General features: G+C 33.7%; 1 pseudogene; it reads left to right on the forward strand.

The window, feature by feature from the left end:
• Window positions 1-2838: 2838 nt before the first annotated feature.
• On the forward strand, window positions 2839-6297 carry LOC113344248 (annotated as a pseudogene).
• Window positions 6298-8690: the final 2393 nt, after the last annotated feature.

Consider the following 8690-nt stretch of genomic DNA (forward strand, 5'->3'; position numbering starts at 1 on the left):
TGACATCTAAACATGCATAACAAATAAGTCGTAGTGAGATAAAACAGCTCTTAAAAAAATTAAAAATTTATTTATCACAACTCCCTAGTATTACGATAAAGATCGGATTCCCAAAACTTTACATCCGTAACATTCCTCAGGGAATTAGTTGCGCATATAGTTTTTCAGGTGGAAGATCTTTCCATTGATTTAACAACCCTAGACATCTCATGTCATATTAAATCAACAATCCGATATGTTCGGCCTCTAAAATAAATATTTGTTTCCTTGGAAATCAAATTAATTATTTTAATTAAGTGTAACCCATAGACTATATCTCAGAGCCGACATAAATTGGATATCTCCTTGGGGAGAATAAAACAATTCATGTAATCTGAATTTCACCTATGGAAGGCCGCGGGATACGAAAATCCCTCTCCCACTTAATTTCTTATACAAGGGCAATCACCATTCACACAGCTCATGCATAAACCAAAATAATATTGCGATTTTATGATTACCAATCTAATTATTCCAAGCTGATACTACAGCTAAAATATATATGCACATAAACTAATAGTTACTAAAGTTCCCTGAATCACCAACTAAACACATTGGTACTGTGTAATCAGTTATCTAAAGGGATAACTAACTGTTGACGTTTGTAATGTTCCAAGACCCGTTAAAAACTTGTTTTAATACACCGTACCAAAACTGTTTTGGACTTACTAAAACAAATTTTGGTCTTCATTATCAAACAATTCAGTTACCCTCTTAAGCCAATTAAGGGTTAACAAACAATCCATTGATACACTGTTGACTACCCATGAAAACTTTGGTTTACACGGGAAAAAAATTTCAAAGAATCTAACCCACTTCTTACATCTCATGTAGAAATACAAAGGAACCCATATATCCCTCAAAGTGATTTCATACTCTAGCATAAAAACATTAGTTATCCATACACATACATTAATTTGCATCATATACAAGATTCAGCCAATACCCATCTCAAAATAATCAAATAAATCATCAATAATCAACAACATCCATCAATTGATAAATCTAGGGTTCCATCGATTAATAGAAATTACCAAATTGAAAAAACCCTAATTTTTATAACCCATCATAATCTCTATCATGATAAATAAAATTACAATTATTAACATCTAAACCTAGCTGTTGATGCCATTGTTAGGAATCTATCAAAAACGCAGCGGAAATTGGTTTAAAAATTTTCTATAAAACCCCTTGTTTCATAGATGTTAATAAGAGCAAAGAGGGATTAGAGATTTTGTGTACCTTTCCTTTTGCTAATCCAAATCTCCAAGAAGAACAACAAAATCCACTTTTAGCTTTATCTCCAAAACCACCGTAACGGAAGGAAGAAGAACAAGTCCTGTGGCTTTGTTTCTAAACACCAAACTCCAATTGATTACCACAACAACTTTGTTCACTTGAACTAAACCAAACTTTTGATATGTTTGTACTTTCACTAACAATCACCGTGATTCGAAAGCACCTACTGTATCCTTGAAGAAGAGAATGTAAAACAAGTTTCTGTAGATTTTGGGAATAAAAGCTCGTATAGATTTTTCTTAGGAAAATAAGAGAAAAGACAATTGCTGCCACAAAACTAGAAAGACACGTAGGTTAGTTTTGGACTTTCTTCCAAAATCCTTAATTGTATAGGGACGGGAAAATAAGAAGGCACAACTTTCTTAGCTTTTTCTGTAGTTCTAGCCTTGATTGCTTGCTCCCCTTATATAGTTTTGATACTAGGAGCTGTCCCTCTTATTTTTAAATACCTTTTCCAAATACAATTAGGTCTCTTGGCTACAAACAATTTTAGCTTTTCTTAACCGTACAGGACTCTATGTGTCTCACACAATTCCAAATACGATTAGGAAATTACAAGTCATTCCACCAAAGACTTGTAATTGACAAACACTCTAAAATTGTCTGTTTTAATAAAAGTAAAACCCTTCCTCTACTTTCTTACAATAAGTCCCTCCGTGAATACCGGTATTCATAAATTCTCATAGGCGTGTAAAAATTACACATCATCTCCCTATGCAGAATTTATATTTGGTCCTTGATGCGCTTTTTACATTATTATTATAATAATCACTTAAACAATTGACCACTGGCCAGTCTAGAATAATAATTCCCGCACAATAATCCAAGGGAATACACATCGAGACGGATACCATATTGAATATGTATATTCTTACTGCGTACTCACGACTATCCATCTTACCCAGATATTGGATCCAAAAATGACCTCACTGCTTGGTAAGACAAGATGCCCGGAAATACACGTAGCGTATATACATATTCTCAGAATTAAGAACTTATGTAAAGTAGTAACTTAAATCTATTCACAAGCTGATAAATTACGAACAGAAATAACCGACTGGTTCGACATAATCCAATTACATCAACCTGCTAGATTTAGAAGTCTCCACTTCTATGATGAGATTTATCATAATACGTACGTAATAATCATAGCAAGTTATAATCTAATCAATAAAAATGATTCCACATAGATTACGAACTAAATGTCACCAATATATATATCTCCATTGTATAAATTACAACTAATATATTTGACCACATCTCACAAAGCATGTTTAAAGTGAACTGTTAAATAATATTTAAAATGTAATGTCAAACTATTATTTTTGGGCATAACCCCAACATTAACTCGTCTCAAAAACCCCGCAAATCAACTGCTCTTCCTTCTTTGCTCCCTACAACTCGAATGCTGTTCCTTCCTCCTCCACACAACTCCTCAACTGCTCTTCCTCCTCCCCAAAACACCTCAACTGCTCTTCCTCCTCCCACAATATATATTCTACATTTCTCATCACTCTTTTTCACTCATCACATTTTCTTCCATCAAAAACAAAAAATGGCAACAAATTTCATGGATGAAGAAATTCCTATTGTAGTTTCACGCCAGGATTTCCCTCCTAACTTTGTGTTTGGTGTTTCAACTTCTGCTTATCAGGTAACCACGTACTAACATCCCATTCAAGAAAAGAGGGAAAAATTAACTTTTTGAGTCTAACCCATACGCTCATTTTCGGTAATACGCAGAGCTCTGTGAGAGAAACATATCCCTAATATATTAGCTTTAAATCCGTTACCATTTGGTTTTTATTCATAAAAATGACTTAAAAGTGTGAGAATAAAAATGTGAAAGTATCCTTCATTTTCTTTATTTCAGCCTAAATTTAATATTTTTATGATGGTTTTTGTTATTCATTCAATAATTATTAGACGAGGAAAGTTATATAACTTTGTTGCGCTGATAGAAAATAGTTGAGATTTACATTTTTTGTAAAAAAAAGAGAGAGTCCAACCCCAGATCTCTAATGGACTTGGATACTTTTAAATCACCTTTTGTTAGAGAACATTTGTTCAATCCAGATTTGAATTTGGATCAGGAAATTTTAGATGTTGATGAAAGTTTGGTGTTTTTATAGGTTGAAGGAGCAGTTAATGAAGGTGGCAGGGGTGAGAGTATTTGGGATGTTTTTGCACGCAAAGAAGGTGCGTCAGACCATTTCAAACACATTTGAGACCGTCTGTGTCTAGTTATTGTTAGATCCTTGCACACTTGGCAGCAATGTTGGTAGAGTTTTTTTAACGGAATCGACCTTGAATATTGTATCAGGAAAAATCGTAGATGGAAGTAATGGAGACATTGCTGCAGATCAATATCACCGCTACAAGGTAGTAAATTTTCTCTAGGATTTGGTACGTACTTGTTCAACTTTGCGATAAAATGTTATCTTTAAGATGCTAATAACAAGCATGTTTGCCTTTTATATATATAGGAAGATGTCGAACTTATGTCCAAGCTGGGATTTGATGCCTACCGATTTTCTGTATCATGGCCTCGTATTTTCCCTGGTATTCTGCTAAGTGCTATCCTATCAAATTCAATTGCTGCTTATCGTTGTCTTATGATAAGTGTGCAGTTGAAGAATAATCTTGCTCTCTTTCTATGAGCGCAGATGGTTTGGGAACGAAAGTCAATGAGGAAGGAATTGCCTACTACAACAATCTCATTGATGCTCTGCTTGATAAAGGTCATTGTTTATACCTAGGTTGTCCCTTTTATTTATGATACACTACTTAGTTGAATTATATGTTCTGCAGGTATGCAGCCGTACTTAACATTATACCATTGGGATCTACCTAACTATCTTCAAGAATCAATCGGAGGATGGTTATCCGACGAAATTGTGTAAGTTTGATGAAAAAACATCATATGGCTGATTCACAATCCATTTCTGTGCATCTTTAAACTAATGAGTGGATGACATACTTTATTTGGGAATCATCCAGAAAATATTTCGCAATATATGCTGAGACTTGCTTCGCGAATTTTGGGGATAGAGTAAAACATTGGATCACATTAAACGAACTTTGTTCAACTTCGGTACATGGATACGATGTTGGGACACATGCTCCGGGAGAAGTGAAAATCCTTCTACAGAACCTTATTTGGTTACACACCATCAACTTCTGGCTCATGCAGCGGCTGTTTCCATTTACAAAAACAAGTTTCAGGTTATCTTTTCGATATGTGCTTGTATATTTTCTGTTGAATGTCTAAAATATATTTCTATGTGGGCTTTTATGACATGACTGAACCAAGGAACACTCTAAAAGTAACTTTTGTTCATTCAACTAAGGATTAATATCATTGATATATATGATTAGAGTACTAGATATTGTCTCGATATCTTGTTGGAGTCAGCCTTGCTAACAGTTTTCATCAATTTCACGATTCCTCTTGTTCATAATTTACATCTTATACCTGTATTGTAGGCTCAGCAAGGCGGTGAAATAGGCATAGCACTTGATTGTGAATGGGCAGAGGCTTTTCCCGGTAAGGAGGAGGATAAAAATGCTGCTGCAAGACGTTAGATTTTACATTTGGATGGTTTTTGGATCCAATATATTTCGGGACTATCCTAAAACCATGCGTGAGAGGCTTGGAGATCGTCTTCCAAGATTCACAGATGAAGATAGAGAATTGTTAAGCTACTCGATAGACTTTCTGGGTATTAATCAGTATACATCAAGGTTCATTGCTCATGCAGCAACAAGCCCTGACCCTGGGCATTTTAAAAAAGATCAACAAATCGAAAGAATTGGTATAACACTTCTTTAGTAAATATTTATGTTTTATATCTATATAAGCTCCGTTTTCTAACTTCCTTCTTATGATCAGTTAAATCCAGGGGTGAGGCTATTGGTGATAAGGTATTGATAATATCTGACTAGTTTCTCTCAAACACATGCAATCAAACTTACGTTCGAGTTTAATTTAGTTGAAAATGTCCTGTATGCCAGGCTGCATCCGATTGGCTTTACATAGTTGCTTGGGGGTTGCGTAATCTACTGAATTATGTTGCAGAGAATATCAGAACCCCAAGATATACATTACTGAGAATGGTATGGACAGATAACACATTATTCATTGGTGAAGAAGGGTTTTGGGATTTATGTATTTAATTACTATGCTAATCTGTTGATATCCAGTACTAACTAACTCTCACGTACATTTCATGCAATTTATAGGAATGGATGACGAAGAAGATCCAGAAACTCTTCTCCATAAGATGCTGGATGATAAAAGAGAGTTGGGTACTACAAGGCGTACATTGCTGCATTAGCCCAAGCAATCAAGTATATATATGCCCTTACTAATCCCTCTCCTTTTATTATGCACTTGTCTGTCGCTTAGAAAGAACTATCTAAACTGAGCGTTTACATGGACAGGGATGGTGCCGATGTGAGGGGGTACTTCGCATGGTCTTTCATGGACAACTTTGAATGGTCTGAAGGCTACACCAAGCGTTTTGGTATTGTTTATGTCGATTACAAGAATGGACTCTGCCGGTACCCCAAATCATCTGCCCTCTGGTTTTCTCGTTTTCTTTCAGGCGATGAAGGAATGACTATTATGACGGAGGACTGATTTCCTCTACATTAGTCATTAGCATTACTGAGAATTCCTAGGCACTTAAATAAACGACGAGACATGGCGTGGAGCTTCCATCGCTATGTCAATATCATTCTGCCCTTTACTGGGTAGCGACTAGAGAGATAATAATTTTACCATTTGTGTGGACTGTGAATTAGTCATTGTCATGTGTGATTGTGTGAGTTATCTGTGTGTGCTTGCGTGAGTTGCTTGTGTGGTTTGTCAAGTATAAATGGTCTTTCTCCTTACCATTATTCTGTATTGATTTCTCTTTATTTCTTTTGACCGGCTATTTTGCCCGGCTAAATTGAGGTCTATGTCATTTAATTGGGGCCTATAACTACACGACAAAATAGGATTATTAAAAAATAATTCATAGAAACTCCTTAACCAACTATTTTCTTAATGACTCATTTATTCATGATTAATTAGTTTTAATTCGGGTGATTAGGGGTAAAGTATAGTGTTAGATGTGAAATTAACTTGTGTTAATTAATCATTGAACATGAAAAAATTTGAAAATTTGAAATTTTTTGAAGAACACCAACTCAGAATCGGTATATGTTGTCAAAAACATATACCGATTGTAACCTCAAAAACATACAGAGATTTTTTGAAACTAGCTTCTACCCAGAATCGGTTTATATGGACATGAAAATCAACCGATTATCCATAATCGGTTTATATTGGCATGAACGTAAACCGACTGTGGGTAAATTTTCTCTTTTTTATCTGTGAATTATGTGTTGTTAAACATCAAATAAAATTAAAATTCATTCTATACCCGAGTTAATGAAATGAAATCAAGTATGATTTCATACTCATTTTATGATCGAGTATTAACTGAAAAAAATGGGTTAACCAGAATCGGTTTACACGATACGTATGTAAAAACAGATTCCTGACATTGCACAACAGGAATCGGTTTATAAGAATGCTTATGTAATCTGATTCTAACAAAAAAAAGATACAGAAAAATTGATAACAACAATCGGTTTACTCGACACACATATAAAATCTGATTCTAACATTATACACCAACAATCGATTTTTATAAGTACTAATGTAATCCGATTCTGGTTCAAATTTCTCGAACCATAAAACATATCAAGGACAATCGGTCATTGTGGGCATGAACATAAAGCGTTTCTATTTGCAATCGGATCACATATACATTAACGTTAACCGATTCTGATAAATCGGGAAAAATTTGATTTCAAAATTTTCAATTTTTGAGCAATTTTATGTTACTAAAACCTAGTTGATTGGGTTGAGAAGAAAAGAAGAAGAATCAGTTGAAGTGGAGATGGAAATGAATTTGATTTTGATTTTTAATTTTATGATTTTAGTTTATGATTTTGATTTTGATTTTAGTTTTTAAATTTTATGATTTTAGTTTTATGATTTTGATTTTAGTTTTTAATTTTATGACTAGGATTTGATGGGGATAAATTAGTAGTATTAATATTTGGAGAGTAAAATGGTAGTTTCATCAAACTTAGACACCCCTTAACATTCTTTATGGGGTGGATGAAAAAATCCATAGGCCCCAATTTAGCCAGGCTATTCTGGGACCTATTCCATTTATTTGGAGTCTATCCGTGTATGTTAATGCATAAATAAACTGATTCTGGTTGATTTTCAGAAAAAACTGATGAGGAAATTTCAGAGATTCATAGTTAAATTATCGATGAATTCTTTTAAAAGGAAGGGTCCAACGGGTTTGATTCAATAAATCGAATTGTTTGCCGTTCTATGAAAATAAAAAATTGAATTGTTGCTTGATATTAGGTTTTAGTTTTCGATTTTGATGAAAATCGAGGAAGATTATGTTTTGATTAAAGATTGTTAATCTAAATGATTTTTCGTCTACACACAATTAAAACTATTAAGGTTAGTGTAGAGGGTAGTTTCGTATTTTCTTACACAGTCGACACCCTTATCATCAAAAAAGAAAAAAAAAGAAGATCAAAATCATCATAGGCTGCAAATAAAATGGTTAGTCCCAAAATAGCCAGGTTCTTAGTGTTTTTAGCTGCTCTCTAATAATTAAGTTGATGTTTTTGTACTTGAAATTGGAGACTGGTAATAGTATTGGCATATGGGGAGCTAACGTCTGCTGACTATTTAATATTGTACACAAGTATGTTGTTCTTGTTATTATATATTTTTTGATGTTTTAATCTCTATATAAACCTTCAATTAAATCAATTAATGGAAAATAAAGACTATTATCAAAAAAAAAAGGAAAATGTTCAAATGATACCTAATATCTCAACTGATAAAACAACATGTAGTTTAATTTTTTTTTTATATTTTAAATGTTTAGTTTTTTTTCATAAAATAAGAGGACGAAATCCTCTAACATTACATATTCAGTGTTCTAACCATGATCGGAACAAAATTCGACCATGATATATTTTCATTGAAATACCTGGAAATGTAAAAGTTAAGAAGATGGCCTAAGTTTTCTCCGTTCCAGCAGTTTTGGAGTTTAAAGATATTATATAAGGCTGTTGTGTTAGCTGCCCACATTACACCAAATCTAGAGGTTAACAAAGTTCTGAAATTTTAAAATTAATAACATCCAAGTTGCTTCTTTGGAAGTCATTACTAACGTTATATCTAAGTGTTCTGGCTTCAACGTACATTCCTTTGAGAAGCATCAAAGTAGGCATTGAATCACTATGGAAAGCTACTTCAT

Source organism: Papaver somniferum, unplaced genomic scaffold (genome assembly GCF_003573695.1).
Source record: "Papaver somniferum cultivar HN1 unplaced genomic scaffold, ASM357369v1 unplaced-scaffold_75, whole genome shotgun sequence".
Lineage (NCBI taxonomy): Eukaryota > Viridiplantae > Streptophyta > Magnoliopsida > Ranunculales > Papaveraceae > Papaver > Papaver somniferum.